Below are 11,395 nucleotides of genomic sequence, written 5' to 3' on the forward strand. Positions count from 1 at the left end.
ATTTGGGTTGGCAAGTAGTTTCAGCCTTCATATCCTGTTTGCCTAGGCTCAAACCTTCCTGGGCTCCCCTACAGGGGGAATGATAAATATTAAATAATAAATATTAAATAATTGGCATAACTCCAAAGGTGAAAACCCCCCATTTTTTAGTCCAGATACCAAACAGAAAGCTCTAGAGATGTATAAATTCATATTTTACTAGAAATTATATTTTGTGTATGTTCAAAATATTCCTATTGCAGTTGCTTTGTGTATGTTTTTGTATGGCATAGGTAGCTTTTAATCTAAAAGAACAAAAATGGGACAATTTACAAAAATTCAAGGCAATGACTTTTCTATCTGCTTCAAGCCAAAAGAATACCAAATGAGGGCCGAAACAATTCTTAAGAAGGAGACTTATATTCTACCTTTAAATTTTCCCTGAAAGCATTCCAACCTTATTGACAGATACACAAAATTAGAGAGAAACTCCAACTGGAGTCTTCAGTGTAGGACAAATGTTTCAACTGGGTGTTTTCTAACCCATTCTGGTTGGACCTACTATAGTGCCCAGCATATACAGGCTGACTGTGACTAGCCATAGCATGCTATAATTCCTGTTGGGAGCTCCTGGCGGGAATAAAATAAGAATGGCCAAGGACTGAGGGGGGGAAAAACAGCTCAGAAGGTTTGTTGGAATAGCAGCAGGTCTTCCTCAGGTTCCTCTGCCCTAAGGGACAGCAGGAGCTGAGAGAATTTGATCTTAAGGGTGTATAAGCAAGATGGACTGCAAATCAGTAAGAAATCAAGCTTTGTTCATTCTGCTGTTTGTATTCCTCATGTAGGAATTTCTGTACAATGGCTGAAAACAAGCTCCCATTGTTAAGCACTATCATAGGTGAAAACACATAAAGCTAAGTAATACATTTCGTAAGAGAATAGAAAGTTATATTCTTGGAAACTTTTCTCCACTAGTTTTAATTAGTTTTACAGATTTACTATTTTCTTATGCCATAATATCAATATAAAAAATACAATAAACTATTCTTCATGAAAAGATAATCCAAGTTCCAAGTTTTATCACTTTTTTACTAAAACTGTCTTTAATTTCTTTAAATTTACTGTTGCTAATTGCACTCACTTTTGTAGCTGAATTTTTATAAGACTTCAAAGTTATACTTTGTTCTAGCCTTGATTTTTTTTTTTTTTTCTTCCACATAGAAATGTTACCCTAATACAGGAAAAAGAGGACAATCTTTTTGCAAACAAAAGGTTGAAGGGAAAAATAACTCAGATGAAATTTCTATCAACTGACTTTCTGAGTTATTCTCAAACTGACACTAAAAGTTATGCAACAGTGCCTTGAAGGAAGGAATTTGTTTGCCATATTTTAAAGTTCATCTTTCTCTTTTTGCAATATGTTTGTTAGAGTTTCAGAGGAAACTTGACAGCAAAAGGTATTTTTCTAGTGAAAGATTACTCAGCCTAATGCTTTTATCACGCTTGCCTTATTTTACATTCTGATTTTATAGTCTGTGCTCACTCAGCTATGTTTTATGGTTTTGCTTGAGCAGGAAGATGTGTATAGAAAATGGAATATCTTCTCCTGTATGTTTACTGTATATGCAATAATAAGAATAGTCATATGAGTAGCGGAAATCAGCAATATTGTACTTACAAACAATTCCAATAAATTTAAACACACAGATTCCATAAAGTGGAAAGTGAATTTATGCCTCTTATTTTGGAGAAGTGAAATCAGACACTGGCTCTCATTTCCTCTTTTTTTTTGTCTGTATAAATAACCTTTCACAAGGAACACCCACAAATCTTTTTCTAGTCCTAACCCCCTCATCTGCTTGAGCCCCAAACTGTTATTCACACATAGAGATTTATGTGCTTCTAGGTAAAATCAAAGATAGAAGGAAAGTACTCAGACATCACTAAAAGCTACATCTGGCCCTGGTTCATCCCTTCTAGTGGAGATATCTAGCTTAGCAATCTATTCCCTCTACATCTTCTAGATGCCAGTGGGGGAGAAATAGGTATCTTCCAGTAGAAAAAAGATGCCTACATGGAGTCTAAAGCTGGGCAGGATGCATCTAAGCTTCTGAGACAGAGTGTTAATTTTTTTTAAACAGGGAAGTTGTCAAAATGTACTTAAAAGTAGTGGTAGTCTTTCAGTAAAGAAATCTCTCCAATTGGCTTTAAACTAGATATGTTATTAATCACAGGTCTCAGTTATAATTTTAAAGGAGATTTAAGGATATTTTATAAAGTTGTTACCTATGTGCTCACAAACAGATGTAATTATCATATTTTCATAGTTCATATTACTGCTTTGTCTTGCAAATGTTAAAATAACACATCTTAGCCACTAAAATGCTCAGTGCTAAATGCTGATAGCCCTATTTTCCCACATAGTTCCACTAAGATGAAATAATTAAAACAAACTGCACAGCAGCAAGCATACCTTCAGTCCCTCTTTTTGCAGTTATTTTTTTATTTGTCTGCACAGAAGAGCAAGATACACAGACTGACAGCTGGAAGGACAACAGATACTATGGACAAATGTACCTCAGACATTTTATCAATTGTCAGTTCTCCTTTGTACCAAAAGGAAAACAGAGCTCAAACCTGACTAGATAGTTTCTGTCTTTTTTGGTGGAAAGGCCAATTTATGAAAACTGAACTCTTCATCATAGAGGATTAGTTTCTGAAATGACTAGAATATTTACAAATAGAATATTCTAGTGGAGAGAGGATCTGTTTTTCAGCTCAGAATAACCTTTTGTTTCAAAAGTTAAAATAGAGTGGGAAAAATATAAATTAAAAAAAGGCAGAACATTTTGATATGGCACCATTTTTTCCTTGATTTTTTTTTTTTGCTAAAATGTCAATTTTGGTCTGACTGTAGGACAGCAAGAAAAGTTCCTCGTCCTGGTTTAGCTGATATACAGTCTGGTGAATACTGGGTATAGTAACTGTGTGTAGATAGATAAGCAAGTGAGTGACTAAAGATCTGAGTACTGACAGTTTGGTGTCTGGAAATGACCACATGAAGTGAAAACATGCACAGTGTAATAAATTCACTCTAGAACGGGCTAGGAGTAATAAATTCACTCTAGAACTAGGACTGATGTGGTTTCCTATATTTTTAGCAATTGAAAATATCTTGATATACTAAAGGTAGCCATGTCTGTTGTTTCTCTTGCAAAAATTCATCTTCAAAGGTGATTCTGAACACCAAAGAACCCTGAGGTCTATGTAAATACTTAACTGTGTGACACAAAATTTCTGATGTGAAAACCTTACTCTAAATGACACATGTAACAAGTATGTGGAATAATTTAGATTACACCAAGACAATGGAGGGCTAACTTCAACCTACCCATTAAAGAAAATGGAAAAACTCATCTAATTTTTGCCAATTATATATAAATGGCTCTATTTTCTAAGTATCAGAGTCTTTTTGTCTCCTCTAAGATACGTAAGGCAATACTATGTGTAGCATATCAGGCCCCTCAGATTGTGCTGACTACAACTGAAAACCTAGACTTTATTATTTGATGTGGGTTTGCAACTATGGAGTAAGTATAGTTAATGTCTGTCTTAGAAGTATATTTTTATGTACACAAGTGAAAAAGGAAATAAAGAGTATGATATTTGGAAGCTGAAATAATTTGAAGTGAGGCATAGGTTTGGTTGAACTGGTTTTTTTGATGCGTCTATTCATGGAAACTATGCCTCAGATAGCTAGCTCGATAATATTAAAATCTAACTGAGGCTGTTCAGCTGATATGGCCTATCCTCTGACAGCTTTAGTCTTTGACATTTTTGCCTAGTCCACTACTTCTGTATAAGAAATGCTAGGTGGCATAAATGTAGCTAATGGCTACCAATAAATAGACACATCCTGAGCAGATGTAGGATGCGCAGCCAAGATACTCAGAGAACATCTGAGAGAACAACTTACTGTTACAAAATGAAAGAAAGAGTGAGGCTGCATTTGTACCACCAAATGCTTTTCTATTGCCTTTTTTTAAAATCTTCAGTGGGAATTTAAAGAACAGTAAGTAGAAGGGACATACAGTAATAACAGAGGGACACAAAGACTGGAGTTCTTCCAAAAGAGAAGAGTAATAGGATTTGTATCCTTTACAGTCATTTTATTACTGTTGATGGTCATAGAGTCTTCTAAATGCACACATAGTTCTGAAAAGCATAAAAGAAATATATCAAACAATGTCATGTTAAAAAAAAAAAAAAGCTGACAGCTCAAACACATGCAATGAATTTGAAAACCAATCATTTCCATAGTGCAAATAAAATAGCAATAGCAACAGACTTTCCATACTGTTCAACAACTTTAGTTTAATCCTTTTGAGTCTACTGTTTTTGTAGATAAGAGCTGTTAATCATAGTCAACATTTTAAAATATGTTAGCTTTTAGATTACTTGATAGATGACCTACACAACTGTCTTCTGCTCCCACTAAGATCATCCAAAGGATTGAGGCAATGCATGTTTTTTTAAACAGTGACGGGTTTCCCTTTAGGAGCTATTCTCAATTTGCCACATAGCTCAGCCATTACATGCAGGTGTGCAGTCAGGGCTTTTGAGGATCTTTTTGGGCTCAGGTGCTGTGCTTCTCCTGTTTAACCATGGGACCATGCAAATCTCTGCCCCCATTAACTTTTACAACACAGAAGTGAAGGAAAGAAGTGGCAAGAAAGAATCAAGGAAATGCTTCAAAGAAAGGAATCCCAGGAGATATATCCACTAACTCAGAAAAATAAAGTGTACATAAAAGTTCTTCCTGGCTTCTTTCCCTCCAAATACATATATATATATTATTTATGAAAACTGATGCAATCTGACAGGGTGTGCTTTAGGAGAAGTAAGTAGAAACATTTCTGTCAAATCAGTTAACCCGGGGATACTAGCTTCCTGATCCCTATTTATTATGTCAGACTAGATAGAATGAACTGCAACTGTCTATAACACCCTCAAATGCCATCATGATGAAATAAGATGTCATAGCTGAAGAGTTCAGGTGACTTTCACTTCTACTAAGCCACAATTATTGACAGGGGAAATGTATGAACTAATCAATAGTCTGAGTTGCTTCCTATAACTTCCTTTGGATTTCCACACCTTGGAAACCTTTGGATTTCTACCTCTTTTGGAGGAGTTTTACATTGCTTGGCTATTGTCTGATTTTGATAGTAACAAAGTGTATGCACAGAAGGGAGAGTAAAGTTTCAACAAACTAATGTTTTAGAAAGAATGGCATCAGCTGCTCTTTGAGCTTATACTGATAATAGTACACATCAGACCCAATAAAGGATGATACGCTTATTGTTCATCCAGCAGGAATATAGGCACTACGTCAAGTTATCTGTGGGCAACTTTAAAGTACAGTGCCTTACTGTACTACATTTTACTATACATTTTTAAAAAGTATAGTAAAATAAAGCAAGGGAAGGATAAGGGAGGAGAAACATAAAATTCTATTTTAAATGTTAATAAAACACAGCATTCTATTTTGTGTCAGGGCAATTTTATTGACAGCATGCAAGATGATAGTCAATATTTTTTCAAAGAAAAGAGAATGTTAATTCAGCTATATTACCTGATATCTCTTAAAACATGAATGCAAAGCAAGATAAACATACTCAAAAGAGGGACTGCTTTAAAATAAAGATTTTATTTTTATATAAAACAGAACCACCATCTCTGCACCAGAAATGTATTTATCAAACCCCTAGTATCTAGAGAAACATGTCCCTAGTACATGGCCTTATCAGTTGTGAGAAGAGCTGGCATGTACACTAGCACTGGGTGACTAGGGCAGTGGCTAAATGGTAGAGCTTGCCTCTTGTACAAAAGGAGCCCCTGTTCAGCAGCTACCAGAGCTCATTCTCCAGTCTTTCTTGCCCAGCAAGTCTAGGGACTTTCAGAAGCTGAGCACTGGTGCAACTGAATCATCTGCCACCTCAGGTAGCTTTAGTTTTGGTCACTGTCCTAGGCTCACAGCAATATTCCAAGAAACTAAGCCAGGATAAAAAGGTCAAGACCAAATGTGATGATGACAATAAAAATATTGTTTAGTAAGCAGGTGGTTGCATCTTGTGGGGGGTTTAAGTTTCTAAGAGGTTCAACTCCAGGAAGAAGATACTGAAAAGAAGTGATTACAAAGCACAAATGCTAGTAGTAAAGCCTGCACATAAAGGAAAAGGTCACAGAAAATGGGAAGGAAAGGAAAGAATTCTGGCTGTGCAGAGAAGGAAAAGGAAAGTTTGCAAACTGTTAGCTGCTATGCAAAAATTTCTGTGCAAAAAAAATCTGTGCAAAAATTTGACTGCAAAAGACATACGACTTTGTTTAATAGCCAGAGAAACAGATATGAAACTTAGTCAACGTGGCTAATAATTTTTCTGCCATAGCTTCTCTGAATATAATGTTATAACTGTCACTGTACTGGAGGATATCTCAGCTTTTCCTAATTTCCTTTTCTAAAGATGTTTAGTTTTAAAATGCATGTTGAGTGACAGGAAAACAAACAGAGTAAGTAAGTGGATGATTTTACCTTTCCTTTCAATCCAGAGATATTATGTATGCTTTTGCAAGATCACAGATATCCTCTGTGAAAGCTGGACGTCGTGCCTTTGATCTTGTCCTCCTAGCGATCCTTCTCCTGAAAAAAACCTAAGTGGAAAGTATACTCTGAGAGGAGACATAAACCATGCTGTGCCTGAACCCTACCTTCTGGGCATTTTTTCAGCAGACAAGTAAGGCAGGCAGGAGAGTACAACCTGCAGCAAGAAAAGGGAAAATGAATGTGAGCCCCTAGGACATCATAAGGGGACAGAAGAACAGAAATGACAAGATAGTAAGCAGGAGAGGGTATGAGAATAAGCACGGGCAAAAACGTGTGTCAAAGAAATGGAAGGTATACGATAAGTGTCCAGGGAGATGAATGGCAAAAGCTGTCATTAGTGGTGGATTCAAATACGCTTCCCTTCGAAAAGTTCTCTCTTCTGATCCCAAGCAGCTCAGCATGAAATGTAAGAATGAATAAACTAGATAAGACATCTGGTTAATGCAACCACTTCTGAGAGAAGTATAGGAAGAGATATGGGGAAAACTGTCCTTCAGGTCAGAGTGTACCCTCATCATTATTACTTAAAGTTTGGAAAGTATCTGGAAAGAAATTTTCCAGGTTATAGACACATCTAGGTAAATTTAAATTTGTTTTATGTTAAGAATGATTGAGGAATTATACTGAAGTAAAACAAATATGATAACAACTACATTGTTAGCTATAGTTATCTATACATTAGTCATCCTCTTTGTTTGTAACTCAGTTGCTGGGGTTAAACTAAACCTGTAAATAGGCCTACAAGCTTGGCTCTACAGGCTTCATATAGTTAAGAGCCTAAGGCATATACCACATACATGGGAGAGCTGAGCGGGCATGAGGCAAAACAGGGTCATTTTGGGTGAATAGCTGAGTCTGAGTATGACCTACTGATGCTGGTCTCCACTGCCTCTTCTAGCTCTATTTTGTCACCATCAGGTAATTGTACTGCCAGCAGCTTTTGGACAACCCAGTCCTGCTGCTACTCAGGTGGCACCATCCCAGCATGAAAGCTGCATGTAGCTCTAGGACCAGATACTGACTACCTATTTCTCTAATTCTTTTCATCACTCTGTACTAGCCACATAGAGGTGAACAGCCAAAACAAGATATCCACAACAATGATTTGTTTTTAAAAGGGAAACTGAGTAGAATGACAATTGCTAAGAAGAAATAACAAGCAGCAACCTTGATAATACAATGCTTGCAGGCAGCCCAGAGACTGTTTAAAAATGCTGTAACACAAGCAAAAAGTAACTTTTGCCACTATTAAAGAAATAAAAGAAAATGAGGGACAGCCAGCATGACTGAAGAGCAAAAGAAAGATGGGATCGTCCTGCAGGAAAAAGCTCATTTTTCAGAAAGTGAAAGGTAATAACCAAACATGCAAAGCACCTGTGACAGGTAAATTACCAGATAAAATAGTGATAATTCTTTTGGAAGGGCTCCAAGATTCCTCCTGGGGCTACAGACCAGTAAATCTGATGTCTTCATGAATAAATTGGTAGATACTTCAATAAAGAATAAAATTAGCAGACATAAGTGCATATGATACAATGACAAAGAATCAACAGGAGGAGGAGTACCGCCTCACAAATCCATAAGAGTTATTGGAAGGAGTCAACAGTGGAAAGAGTGAAATGGTGTACTTAAGACTTTCAAAGAACTTTTGACAAGGTCCAATACCAAAAAAAAATCCCTGAAAAGACTAAGGAAACAGTCATATTATAGACAAATAGTTGCTTTAGCAAGAAACAAAGATCAGGAACAACAGTCAACTTTCAGAGTGTTACAAAGTGTTTTCAGTGCTAAGATCTATGTTGTTCAATACACAAATGAAAAAGGGAGCAAGATGAGAAAGTTTTTTATCTGAAAATGAGCTCCCAGAATTGTAGAACAACAACATTTTAAACAACTTTAAGTGACAGATGACAAAAGCTGATAAAGGCAAAATTATAGCTAGTTTATGTACATATTGTTAGGTTGTAATTTTCCCATATTATGTAATTAAACTGAGAACTAATTGCTGCAGCATATTGCGAGTGTCAAAGTTTAGACAAGCTTAAAAAGCAATTATGTAAATTCACCACGGAAAACACTACCAATATTATCAAATATGGATTAGAGCCTTTGTCTGAAAGAAAGTCAGAGCATACCAGTGTGCGTCTGTCATGTTCTCATGCCCTTCCCTGGTGATCTGCTTAGGGCTACTATCAGATACAAGCTAGATTTTTGGTTGTTCTTTTGTTCTTATGGGTTATTACTGCAATAATTATAGTACAAACTCATAATAATGATGTGTTTGTATCAAGATGATGTCATCACAAAGGACTGGAAGACTTTGTTCTTGGGAGCAATTGTAGCCCTTGGAAGGAAGGAAGGAAGGAAGGGTCCAACTGGGAGATGGATCTCTGCTCCATCTTGTAATGTAGTTATTTCTTAAGTATCATCCTATCGGTCAGTCTGCAGAGAAAAGGGCTACATTATTATCTGTATATGTAGGAGAGAATGAAGCAAAAGAAACTTCTCATACCTTTGTGCTCCACATATGTGAAGATTATAATATCCTTCAATAAAATTGTCCATTAGAACAAATTACCTCATGTTGAACATTGCTTAGCAGATATATCCTGTAAATGGATTTTTCTATCTGAATGTAATTATGCCGCAAACATAGCAAAATTGAGAAAATGATTCAGCACATGTTTAGTAATGCTTACTAGACCATCAAAAGATAGATTCAGGCATGGTGTGGGTTGGTATAACTCTCTTAACTTCATTTGTCATTCCAATGATTTCACCTAGCCAGTGTGCCTTATATTTAAATATGCTTCCATTCAGAGAAAATATTTTGTTGGTGTTGTTCTGGTTAAATTGGAGAACTATTTCTACAAAAGGCAAAAAGACACAAAAAGTCACTTGTAAAAAGCATCAGGTCATCTTCTCACTGCCATTCATACAGAGTACTAAGTGACTCCCAGCCTCTGAAAAGGAAATTCACGAAGCACAATCCTGAATGCTGCAAAACTGTGCCTGGCAAACTGCGCATTCCCAAACAAAGGGGGAAGAGCATGTTCTGAATTCCGAGCCAGCTGACAAGTTACTTTGATGAGGTGAAGTCGGTTAGGAAACATGATATGGCACTTGATGTGAAGTTTCTCAGGAAACTGTTTAAACTGTTTGACAATTAAACAAAGAGTACCATCGAAGGAAATCCTACACCCCATTTGTCAACAAGAGCTGATAACCCAAGTCAAAACACTGCTTGCTTGTTGCTGTCTTAATACTAATGATGGTGAAGAGAAAGCTAATGAGACTTCACTTGTGCATATCCTCTTATCATAGACTCTCTAGAAAGCCTGTGAAAAAGGTAACTGCATTCACAAGCCACATCCACCTCTCCTGTATCCCTGAAACCAGGATTTTGACTTTTACAAAATATTCCATAATGCAGAGAGAAAGCAGCAGCAGCAGAGCTAGACCATATGACAGCCAAGGGTAACAACCGTTTTCTTTATCAAATTCAGCAATGAAATTCAAAGCCTACCCACTGTTTTCTATGCTCATATTATTGTGGTATTATCTTTGTATATCATTCAGTTATCGAGGTCCCAGTTTCTTTCTGAAGCCATCTAGTACCACAGGATTATAAAGATTTACTTGTCGTAATCATCATCCTATGGAAGGAATTACAGAAAGGCAAGACCAAAGACAAACATGCTGCCTGAGATGTGGTGCAGCAACTTGGCTGCATTTTGTTTGTTTGTTGCTGATTGTTGCTGAGAAGAATACAACAGAAAAGATTTCTGGAAGAAGTCAGTATTAACATAGCATTTAAAAGACATCCTATAAACAGAAGTGAGATTTCCACAGCATTGGTGAATAACTGAAGACCCCTGAGGCCAAACGTATATAGGTACCTTGCTGAAATTAAGGGCGATGGCAAAGAACTAGGTAACTTAATTATGAGCATGATCAAGGCCTGGTATTTTGTCATCAACACAATACTAAAATTACTGATTTTCTTTCTCTTTTATGTTTTTTTTTTCCTGACATTCACAGCCACCCTACTTGTGAAAAACAGAGGTGCCAGTCTATTTAACTCTCCTTGTTTCTGGTGTCACACCTTAAAGTCAAATGCTCTAAAGAGAATTACCAGTCTGCTTGAGTTATTAAGTGTCAGACCACCTTTAAGAGAGCAAATTTTTTGGTTACAGTTGTTCATAAAGTTTCAGTTGACCTAAAGGTACAAAACTGACACACCAGCTGACTCAACCAACAAAAGACCCTGCTATCCAATTCCCTCTGCTCTCACCACCAATTCTATTCATCAGTCATTAGTTACTGATAGGTAACACTTCAGCCAAGAAAATTTTAGGGTGACTTTCTAAAGCCTTCCAGGAAATTCAGTAGGTAGAAAGAGTAATATAAAGGTTATCTGAACTAAATTATCCCAGAGCATTTCAGACACTCAGCACCCTAAGCTGTCCATCAAATTTCAGACACTGAAAGAAACTGAGTATTGCAATTTGCCATCTGTATCATAATATATGAAGCCCTACTTTGCATTATAAGTTTAGTCTTTGTGTCATGCTGAGTGCTTATTTGAATGTCACATAACATTAGGACATGGTAATGAAGGTACCATTAACATACATCACTGCAGATGTATTTTTCTCTGTTCCCTTAGCTAATGAATATTCATTAAATGTTTTTTAAAAGCAAAAATGGCTGAAAAAATAGCCTTCTCAAGAAGTTCATTTATTTACTGCA

Source organism: Struthio camelus, chromosome Z (assembly GCF_040807025.1).
Source record: "Struthio camelus isolate bStrCam1 chromosome Z, bStrCam1.hap1, whole genome shotgun sequence".
NCBI classification, from domain to species: domain Eukaryota; kingdom Metazoa; phylum Chordata; class Aves; order Struthioniformes; family Struthionidae; genus Struthio; species Struthio camelus.